General features: G+C 42.0%; 1 pseudogene; it reads right to left on the reverse strand.

Annotated features, from left to right (window-relative positions):
• Positions 1–769: 769 nt before the first annotated feature.
• On the reverse strand, positions 770–3,305 carry LOC138991264 (N-alpha-acetyltransferase 35, NatC auxiliary subunit pseudogene; annotated as a pseudogene).
• Positions 3,306–12,049: the final 8,744 nt, after the last annotated feature.

Here is a 12,049-nt window from a genome sequence, read left to right on the forward strand (position 1 = left end):
TTCCTTCTCAAGGGCCCTAGATAATATTCTGAGCCATATCCTATGAGCTGTCTTATAGAGACTGAAACCTCCACCAGGTGGAAGATGTTAACTACATGATGACCAGAGTGTAGCCATGACATAAGCTGCCACAGTTCCGAGAATTGGTCTCAAAGAAATGGGGACAAATTGACCCCATTTGGAACTGAAGGTAAACTGTGCCTGAAACAATCAAGATGACACTGACCACTGGTGACCAATTTCAAGATGACTATTAAAAAATGACTATCAGAGCTGACTGTGCTGTTTCCGCATGTAGCCCCCTCTAGCCTATAAAAGCTCTTACACACTGATTGTCAGTGGGAGGGGAGGCAACCTTTGGACTGGAGAACCCTCCCCCAACACACAGTTTGCAGGCATCCAAAATAAAGCAAACTTTTCTTTGCACCAATCTGGCCTCTTTATTGGCATTTGAGTGGCGAACAGCCAGTCCCCACTTTAGGTTACATTCTCACCTGCTCCTGTTGTAACACCAGTCATTCTAGCCTTCCTGTGAATCCACCCTCAGCCCCCTTGTCCCTCTCTGGCTTCTTTGTACTTCTTGCTTGATAAAACCGCAGCCCTGGTTAAATCCAACTTAGCACCTATTCTGTGCCTACAACACTGCAGCTGAAGATAACTGGAGAAAAACACATAAGAAAATGACACGTGTTAGTCTTGTGTTTTTGGTGGTGGTTTATGGTTTATCCCTTATGGGAGGGATCTTTTTTTTTTATGATTAAATCTGTAATAAAACCATATAACATTCATCAATGCATTCGATAAGACTAGTTTCATCCATGGAACATAATAAACCACTTTAAAACAGCAGTTTTCATTCACGTCATATAAGGCTGTCAAATTAAAAGTATTCCTTATAATGGGTTGTTATCCAAGAAATCCATTTCACTTCACGTTATGTGGTAAGACTGACGGATAGATCCTCTAAGAACAGAATCTGAAAGTAGACTCCACCCTTTTGGTCACCTTTTCAGTCTTTCTCTCAAACAAGTTTCACAACAGGAAAATATTTGTGAGCAGAGAAATCAAATTCAGGAGGAACCTTGGATTCCTTTTTGTGTCCTCCTGCCAATAACTTCATAACCACAAAGTTGGGTTTGGCAACCTTTAAAATTCTATTGACCTCATGGTCTGGGTTTGGGATATTTTCCAGTATCATTTTTGCCTGCTGAAAGTGCTTACTAGCTGCCACATACAGTTCTGGAGACTGAGGAGGAGGGCTATATTTATTGAGGTCAGACATTTCCTTGAACTGCAGATAGTGCACTGGTGGTGGTGTCATTACACTGTTGAATGGAGCAAATCTGTGCTCATATCGAACTTGTTCACTATCAAGCTCAAACTTGGGTTTTCGTACTTTGCCATCCATGTCAAAAGCTACCATGGTTTTAAACATTCCAGCACACATGTTCTGATATGCCTGGCTCATTGTGATCTCTCAGCTCAATGGGTGAACTTTCTTTTTTTTTTGTTTTTTTTACTACTACGGCCTTTCTGCTGCTCTTCCGTTATCCTTTCCTCTGCCATCTGAGAGCCATCGGCACGACTTAATGTCGACATCAACCAGGCATAAAGAAATTCAGAGAGATACCAATATATGTAATAATACTCGTGCATGCTGTGGAGCTCCAATTCGAAGCCACTTAGGAGATACTGTATCATAATGCGAAGGTTATGGTAAAGGACCCAGGTACCTAAACAGGCCAAATGCTGCCTGTGGGGCTCCTGTTTCAACAGCATAGTATGAAGGGCTGCATCAACCTTCTCTGCCTCATCCTGCAAGGTAGCAAATTCCTCAAGAATATGACCGAGTTTCTCTCTCTGCCGAGCCCTGTTATGTCCATGGATCTGAATAAGACTACAGAATGGCCGAACACAGTGAGTAACAAAAGAGTCAATACAGTCCTTAGCCTGGTGATTATTATATAGGCAGCACTTTGGGGAGAGCACCGGAGGACTGACAAAAGACCGAAGAGCATCTTTCACCATGTCTTGCATGAGATGGATTCCAAAGACCTTTTTTTTATCCACCAGGAAAGTGGTTTGTAATAGAGATCTCGAAAGAACACAAGGTGATTGTTCACTAAATTCACAGAAAAAATCCAAGATACAATGTAAATTTGTTAAATTGACCACCTCACAGACAGTTTTTATTCTATCTATCAATCTTGCAAAATAGTTGACCATTTCTTCTCTTTTTATTATTTTTGCATATCAAGGGAAGGTGGGTGGCAGTAGTCTCTGGTTAACAAGTGGCTCAAAACCCATCATAATGGGATGATCTCCTTTTGTAGTATCATTCTGGGCCTGGATACCATGATGCAATGAATTATGAATGGCAGAAAGAAGATCTGCTGCTTGAACCATCAATTTTTGAGCTTCTGCAACAGCACTGGTCTCTTTCTTAGTAAAGGCTATAAGCACTGTCAGTAACACTCGAGTAAATTTCACTCTGCTGAATACTGCTAAACATTGTTGGTGTTCTAGTTCAACTTCTGGGTCTCTTTCTTCTCCTTGTCGACTTCAAGTACTCTTTACTCTTCTTTGCATGTCATCCTCCACATCTTTTAGCATGCCTGTAACTCGAAGATCTGTCACACTGTTAGCCATTTTAAATCCATAATTCATTGACTGAAAATCTTCCTCTTCAAAAACAGCAGCTTTATTTACTTTTTCCCTTGCAATGTCACAGATTTTCAAGATACCCAGAGCAAAAGCTTTCATGGCAGGATCTTCTATAAAATCTGGATTATGAATGTAAAGGCACGTAAATACTGTCTGTGCCAAGGAATGGCCTTCTAACCACGTTATCAAACAGCAAAAGCATGTATCCATTATCCCTATCAATTCAGGCAAGGTGAGGTCTTTCATTTTTATGGTGCCATCCTTGATAGCTTGTTCAAAATTGAGAACTTTCCGATTAACTTGGTTTCCAATCATGCCAGCATCCATCTTGGGATCCATCATTTCAATGGCAGACATGGCTTCAAAAAGACCAAATAGCTTATCATGAAGCAGTTCTCCCAACTTTAATTCTCAACAAGCTTCTTCAAAATCTTGGGTTATGTCCACCCAGTTTGTGTTGCTTTTTTCCATCTTTTCTGGTATACCGAGCTCCCATCCTGAATCATCATCTTCTACAGAAGCTTTCATAACCATTACGCCTACTTCTCTCGTGGCCACCCGCGCCGCCACGCACCGTCCAGACCGCTGAAATAACTACACCTCCTTGGCCGCCGCCGGCGCCCCCTCCCCTCTCCGCCCTGCCCAACCGGCCTCGTGCGCGCATGCCTGGGAGGGATCTTAGTTCCCCAAACTGGGATTGAACCCAGTCTCTTGGCAGTGAAAGAGTGAGTCCTGAGCACTGGACCACCAGGGAATTCCCTAGTCTAGTATTTTAAATTTTTATCAACATATGACTTGTGTACATAAATGTGCACATGTTTTAGGTGTACTTTTGACAAATTTCCATAAAGTGAACAAACACATATAACTGGCTCCTGCTGACCTTAAAAACAAAAGTTATTTTTAGCAGCAAAAATGGGTCTATTCAGGAATAGCAGAGATTTGCGATTCAGGACAGGCAAGCTATAACAAAATCCATAGTTATTTTTTAATAACAAAAGCCATAGCTTTATAACAAAAGACCAATAAACAGAGGAGAGGAGAGGAGTGTTACGTTACAGAGGAAAAAGGAGGAAGATGGGAGGTTTTGTTCTGAGTGAAAGTATGCTGGAGAAAAGTGACAGTTCAGTGTCTCATTGGCAGTTTCTCAGTTAGTTTATTTCTTGTCAGAGATCCAATGTTCATCTTTTTCTGTTGGGATCTGTGATTGATGACTCTTTTTGATAATTCTTCTGTTGGGGTCCTTAAATGGCAGTTCTTCCTGCAGTTGATGGTGAGTGGTACTGCCTAAGAGTTCCCCCTTCTGGCCTCCTGACTCCATCTTCATGAGGTTTCCCATTAATTTCCACACTCCCAAGTTATTAAACAAAACACTGCCAGAACAGCTTCACGCCTTTCCAGTCTTTGCCTCCTTACTAAAGGTCCACCATTCGACCTCCAGCATCATAGACTAGTGTTACCTGTTTGTTAACTCTGTGTAAATGGAATCTCTGATAGATCCTTGGGGATTCCCTGGTAGCTCATCTGGAAAAGGAGCCGCTTGCAATGCAAGAGACCCCAGTTCGATTCCTGGATCAGGAAGATCTGCCGGAGAAGCGAAAGGCTACCCGCTCCAGTATTCTGGCCTGGAGAATTCAATGGACTGTATGGCCCATGGGGTCAAAAAGATTCAAACACGACTGAGTTTTGGACTTTCAAATGGAATCCATATTGTATGTACTATTAAATATATGGCTAATATTCCATTGTATGAATGTATCACTTTATAATATGATAATTCTCTCATTTACTTTTTGTTTTATTGAAGTATAGCTGATTAACAGTGTTGTGTTAGTTTCAGGTGTATAGCAAAGTGATTCAGTCATATATACATATACACGTATACATGGGGCTTCCCTGATGGCTCTGCAGGTAAAGGGTCTGCCTCCAATGCAGGAGCCTCAAGAGATGCAGGTTTGATCCCTGGGTTGGGAAGATTCCCCTGAAGAAGGAAATGGCAACCCACTCCAGTATTCTTGCCTGAAAAATCCCATAGACAGAGAAGCCCAGCGGGCTACAGTCAGACATGAATGAGTGACTAAGCGCTTACACACACACACAAACACATATTTAGATTATTTTCCATTATAGGTTATTACAAGATATTAAAACAGTTCTCTATATAATAGGTCCTTGTTGATTATTTTATATACCAGTTCAGTTCAGATCAGTCGCTCAGTCATGTCCAACTCTTTGCAACCCCATGAATCGCAGCACGCCAGGCTTCCCTGTCCATCACCAACTCCTGGAGTTCACTCAGACTCACATCCTTCGAGTCGGTGATGCCATCCAGCCATCTCATCCTCTGTCGTCCTCTTCTCCTCCTGCCCCCAATCCCTCCCAGCATCAGAGTCTTTTCCAGTGAGTCAACTCTTCGCATGATGTGGCTAAAGTACTGGAGTTTCAGCTTTAGCATCATTCCCTCCAAAGAAATCCCAGGGCTGATCTCCTTGAGAATGGACTTGTTGGATCTCCTTGCAGTCCAAGGGACTCTCAAGAGTCTTCTCCAACACCACAGTTCAAAAGCATCAATTCGGCGCTCAGCTTTCTTCACAGTCCAACTCTCACACCCACACACAACCACTGGAAAAACCACAGCCTTGACTAGACGGACCTTTGTTGGCAAAGTAATGTCTCTGCTTTTGAATATGCTATCTAGGTTAGTCATAACTTTCCTTCCAAGGAGTAAGCGTCTTTTAATTTCATGGCTGCAGTCACAATCTGCACTGATTTTGGAGCCCCAAAAAATAAAGTCTGACACTGTTTCCACTGTTTCGCCATCTATTTCCCATGAAGTGATGGGACCAGATGCCATGATCTTCATTTTCTGAATGTTGAGCTTTAAGCCAACTTTTTCACTCTCCACTTTCACTTTCATCAAGAGGCTTTTTAGTTCCTCTTCACTTTCTGCCATATAGTAGTGTGTATTTCTTAGAGGCTTCCCTCGTGGCTCAGATGGTAAAGAATTTGCCTGCAATGCAGGAGACCTGGATTTGATCCCTGGATTGGGAAGATCTCCTGGAGAAGGGCATGGCAAACCACTCCAGTATTCTTGCCTGGAGGATTCCATGGACAGAAGAGCCTGGCGGGATACAATCCGTGGGGTCACAAAGAGTAGTACACAACTGAGCAACTGACCACACACACATGCAACTGGAAAGGCATATCAAGTATATTGTTTCCTGGGGCTGCCATAACAAAGTACCATAAACCAGATGGCTTAAAACAACAGAAGCACTTTCTCTCAACATTTTCTCTCACAATTCTGAGGCCAGAAGCGCTAAATCAAGGTGTCAGCAGGAGTGTGCCCTCTGAAGGCTCTAGAGACGAATCCTTTCTTGGTTTTCTTCCAGCTTCTGGTGACCCTAGATGTTCCTTGGCTTGTGGCCACATCCCTCCGATCCCTGCCTCCATCTTCACATGGCCATCTTCTCTCTGAGTCCCTATGTTCCTCTCCTCTTATAAGGACATCAGTCACTGAATTTAGACTGCACCTAATCCAGTATGGTACACATTGGATTGTTGGATAGCATAACTGATTCAATGGATATGAACTTGGGCAAACTCTGGGAGTTGATGAGGGACAGGGAGGCCTGGTGCTCTGCAGTCCATGGAGTCGCAAAGAGTTGGACATGACTTAGCAACTGAACAGCAACAACAACAATCCAATGTGACTTCATCTTCACTTAATTACATCAGCAAAAACCCTACTTCCAGATAAGGTCATACTCTGAGTTTCTAGGTAGATGTGGATTTTTAGAGGGGCTACGATTCAACCCACTATTCGATCCTGACCTGAATCACCTTGCTGTGCACCTAAAACATTATAAGTCAATGCTACTTCAATAAAATATATATTAAGGGGAAAAGTAATGATTTAATTAAAATATGGCAGAAAAGAGCTTATCTATGAAACAGAAACAGACTCGCAGACATAGAGAAGAGACTGGGGGTTGCCAAGGAGGAGGGGGTGGGAGAGGGATGGATTGGGAATTTGGGATTAGCAGATGCACACTAGTATATATAGACTGGATAGATGACTAGGACCTACTGTAGAGCACAAGGAACTATATTCAATATCCTATAATAAATCATAATGGAAAAGAATATGAAAAAGAACATATGTGTGTGTGTGTGTGTGTGTGTGTGTACAACTGAATCACTCTTCTGTACACCAGAAACTGACACAACATTGTACAACAACTACAATAAAAAAAATTTTTGAACTAATGATTCCTTGTGGGTCTTCCATCCCTGAGACAATTCTTGAACCCAGAACCCACTGGTTGAAGGAAGCCTGGGTTTCCAGGACCTTGTGACTGAAAGCAGGCCTACATATAGAGTAATGATTCCCCCAACTGTCCTCATAGGAGTGTATGACACTTATTTAGATAACTATACCCCAGGGGTGAGTGTGCAAACATTTCCAGGACCACTGGACACAGAGTCTGAGTTCACACTGATCCTTGGAGCTCTCAAATGTTGTCACATGTCCCCCTGAGAGTCGGGACATGGTGAAGGCCATATAACAAATGAACTCCTGGTCCTGTATGGCTCCCAATGGATCCACTGAGTGTGTGGACACTGTGGTCATTTCTCTGGTCCCCAAAAGTAAGACTGAAATATAGAGACTTGATATCTGGCACAGCCTCTGCATGAATTCCGAGACCTATCCTACACAGTAGGGTAGACGAAATGTAAACCTCTAAGTCAGCAATTTCCTGAGTTTAGATAATTGCATCTGACCTACACTGAGTGCTGAAGAATTGATGCCTTCAAACTGTGGTGCTACAGAAGACTCTTGAGAGTCCCCTGGACTGCAAGGAATTCAAACCGGTCAATCCTAAAGGAAATCAATCCTAAATATTCACTGGAAGGACTGATGCTGAAGCTGAAGCTCCAATACTCTGGCCACCTGATGCAAAGAGCTGACTCATTGGAAAAGGCCCTGGTGCTAGGAAGGACTGAAGACAAAAGGAGAAGGGGATGACAGGATGAGACGGTTAGGTTAGGTACCATCATCGACTCAATGGATGTGGACCTGAGCAAAGTCTGGGAGATAGTGAAGGACAGAGGAGCCTGGCGTGTTGCAGTCCATGGAATTGCAAAGAGTCAGACACAACTGAGCGACTGAAAAACAACAATGACAACAACCTGACCTATAGGGAAACAGTATTACATCATGTGAATCATAAGAATATAGACTGGTGAACCTTCTATGTTAGTTTTATGCTCATTGTTCCATCCATATTATAGGATCCTACAGCTTTCCATATCTGAATTAGACAAAGAAAAGTCATATTAATGAGCTTGAGGATTTCCCTGGTGGTCCAGTGGTTAAGAACCCACCTACCAAAGCAGGGGACAAGGGTTCGATTTCTGGCTCAGGAATATCCCACAAGCTGCAGAGCAACTAAGTCTATGTGACACATACTGAGCCCACACTCTAGAGCCCAAGCTCTGCAACAAGAGAAGCCAATGAACCAAAATGAAGAGTAGCCCCTTCTTGCTGCAATTAGGTAAAGCCCACACAGCAACAGAGACACACCACAGACAAAAATTAATAATAAAAAAACAAGGTTGGGAAAATAAAGAACTGAGTAGAAAAAGAAAAAAAAAAAAACTCAATAGGATATGCTTTTCAGTTCTGTTCAGTCACTTAGTCGTATCCAACACTTTGCAACCCCATGGACTGCACCATGCCAGGCTTTCCTGTCCATCACCAACTCTCAAAGCTTGCTCAAACTCATGTCCATCCAGTCAGTGATGCCATCCAACCATCACATCACATCACGTCCCCTTCTCCTCCTGCCTTCAATCTTTCCCAGCATCAGAGTCTTTTCCAGTGAGTCGGCTGTTTGCATCAGGTGGCAAAGTACTGCAGCTTCAGCTTCAGCATCAGTCTTCCTAATCAGTATTCAGTACTGATTCCCTTTAAGATTGACTGGTTGGATCTCCTTACAGTCCAAGGGACTCTCAAGAGTCTTCTCCAACAACACAGTTCAAAAGCATCAATTCTTCAGTGCTCAACTTTCTTTATGGTCCAACTCTCACACCTATACATGATTACTGGAAAAACCTTAGCTTTGACTAGACAGACCTTTGTTGGTAAAGTAATGTCTCTGCCTTTTAATATGCTGTCTAGGTTGGTCATAGTTTTTCTTCCAAGGAGCAAGCATCTTTTAATTTCGTGGCCGCAGTCACTATCTGCAGTGATTTTGGAGCCCAAGAAAATAAAGTCTCTCACTGTTTCCATTGTTTCCCCATCTATTTGCCATTAAGTGATGGGACCAGATGCCATGATCTTTGTTTTTTGAATGTTGAGTTTTAAGCCAGCTTTTTCACTCTCCTCTTTCACTTTCATCAAGAGGCTCTTTAGTTCCTTTTCCTTTCTGCCATAAGAGTGATGTCATCTGCATATCTGAGATTATTGATATTTCTCCCAGCTTTTTGATTCCAGCTTGTGCTTCCTCCAGTCCAGCATTTTGCATGATGTACTCGGCATACAAGTTAAATAAGCAAGGTGACAATATACAGCCTTGACATACTCCTTTCTCAATTCGGAACCAGTCCATTATTCCATGTCCAGTTCTAACTGTTGCTTCTTGACCTGCATACAGATTTCTCAGGAGGCAGGTCAGGTGGTCTGGTATTCCCATCTCTTGAAGAATTTTCCACATTTTGTTGTGATCCACACAGTCAAAGGCTTTAGCGTAGTCAATGAAGCAGAAGTAGATTATTTTCTGGAATTCTCTTGCTTTTCTGATGATCCAACAGCTGTTGGCAATTTGATCTCTGGTTCCTCTGCCTTTTCTAAATCCAGCTTGAACATCTGGAAGTTCTCGGTTCACATACTGTTGAAGCCTGGCTTGGAGAATTTTGAGCATTACTTTGCTAGCCTGTGAGATGAGTGCAATTATGCACTAGTTTGAATATTCTTTGGCTTTGCCTTTCTTTCGTATTGGAATGAAAAACTGAGCTTTTCCAGTCCTGTGGCCACTGATGAGTTTTCCAAATTTGTTGGCATGTTGAGTGAAGCACTTTAACAGCATCATCTTTTAGATTTTGAAATAGCTCAGCTGGAATTTCATCACCTCCATAGCTTTGTTCATTGTGATGCTTCCTAAGGCCCACTTGTCTTCACACTGCAGGATGTCTGGCTCTAAGTGACTGATCACCCCATTGTGGTTATCTGGGTCATTAAGATCTTTTTTGTAAAGTTTTCCTGTGTATTCTTGCCACCTCTTCTTACTATCTTCTGCTTCTGTTAGGTCCATACCATTTCTGTCCTTTATTGTGCCTATCTTTGCATGAAATGTGCCCTTGGTATCTCTAATTTTCTTGAAGAGATCTCTGGTCTTTCCCATTCTATTGTTTTCCTCTATTTCTTTGCATTGATCACTGAAGAGGGCTTTCTTATCTCTCCTTGCTATTCTTTGGAATTCTGCATTCAGATGAATATATCTTTCCTTTTCTCCATTGCCTTTTGCTTCTCTTCTTTTCTCAGCTATTTGTAAGGCCTCTTCAGACAACCATTTTGCCTTTTTGCATTTCCTCTTCTTGGGGATGGTTTTTTATCACTGCCTCCTGTACCATGTCACGAACCCCCATCAGAGCAAAACCCAGATTCCCCCACAGCCAGTCTCTCCCATCAGGTAGCTTCCATAAGCCCCTTATCCTTATCCATCAGAGGGCAGACAGAATGGAAACCACAGAAAACTAACCAGACTGATCACTTGGATCACAGATTTGCCTAACTCTATGAAACCATGAGCCATGTTATGTAGGGCCGCCCAAGATGGATGGGTCATGGTGGAGAGTTCTGACAAAACATGGTCCACTGGAGAAGGGAATGGCAAACCACCTCAGTATTTTTGCCTTGAGAACTCCATGAAAAGTATGAAAAGGCAAAAAGATATGACACTGAAAGATGAACTCCCCGGGTCAGTTGGTGCCCAATATGCTACTGGAGAAGAGTGGAGAAAAGGCTCCAGAAAGAATGAAGAGGCTGAGCCAAAGCAAAACAATGCCCAGTTGTAGATGTGACTGGTGATGGAAGTAAAGTCTGATAATGTAAACAGCAATATTGCATAGGAACCTGGAATGTTAGGTCCATGAATGAAGGTAAATTGGAAGTGGTCAAACAGGAGATGGCAAGAGTGAACATCAACATTTTAGGAATCAGTTAATTAAAATGGACAGAAATGGGTGAATTTAATTCAGATGACCATACCATTATATCTACTACTATGGACAAGAATCCCTTAGAAGAAATGAGGTAGCCCTCGTCATCAAGAAAAGAGTCCAAAATGCAGTACTTGGGTGCAATCTCAAAACTGACATTATAATCTCTGCTTGTTTCCAAGGCAAAGCATTCAATATCACAGCAGGCCAAGTCTATGCCACAATCACTAATGCCGAAGAAGCTGAAGTTGAATGGTTCTATGAAGACCTACAAGATCTTCTAGAACTAACACCCCAAAAAAGATGTCCTTTCCATCAAAGGGGACTGAAATGCAAAAGTAAGAAGTGAAGAGATACCTGGAGTAACAGACAAGTTTGGCTTTGGAGTACAGAATTAAGCAGAGCAAAGGCTAACAGTTTTACCAAGAGAAAGCACTCGTCATAGCTCACACCCTCTTACAATAACACAAGAGATGACTCTACACATGGACATCACCAGATGGTCAATACCAAAATCGGATTGATTATGTTATTTGTAGCTGAAGATGGAGAAACTCTATACAGTTAGCAAAAACAAGACCAGGAGCTGACTGTGACTCAGATCATGACCTCTATATTGCACAATTCAGACTTAAACTGAAGAAAGTAGGAAAAACCACTAGACCATTCAGGTATGACCTAAATCAAATCCCTTAGAATATGCTTTTAGCTGGAATCAAAGGTAGAGAAAACACATATGATGAAAATTAATGAAAGCATAGTGGGAAAATAGATGTCTATTAATTTAATCCTTTCTATGTCATTCTTTGTTTAGAAGTAAAGCACTATCACATACGTCTATCATTAGGTATCATTTTTTAAAGCGTGCTCGTTTTGGAATGGATGGATAATTTTTAATAGCATATATCAAATTAACAGTACATATATTCATAAGCTGCTAAAGTTGTCATGGGATTACTAACACAGTTTGAAAAAAAAGTGCAAACTTCCAAACAGCCCACAGCCAAGATAGTAAATCAAAACAACCTAGATTCCCAAAGTGGCAAGAATTATTGCCACACTTAAAAACCTGAGAGATGCGTCACAGCTTCATTTAATTGACCAGACTGGTCACTGTGAAAACCAGATGGAGCCTGAAGGACTCAGTTGAATAGCTGTCCCA

Source organism: Bos mutus, chromosome 16 (genome assembly GCF_027580195.1).
Source record: "Bos mutus isolate GX-2022 chromosome 16, NWIPB_WYAK_1.1, whole genome shotgun sequence".
NCBI lineage: Eukaryota > Metazoa > Chordata > Mammalia > Artiodactyla > Bovidae > Bos > Bos mutus.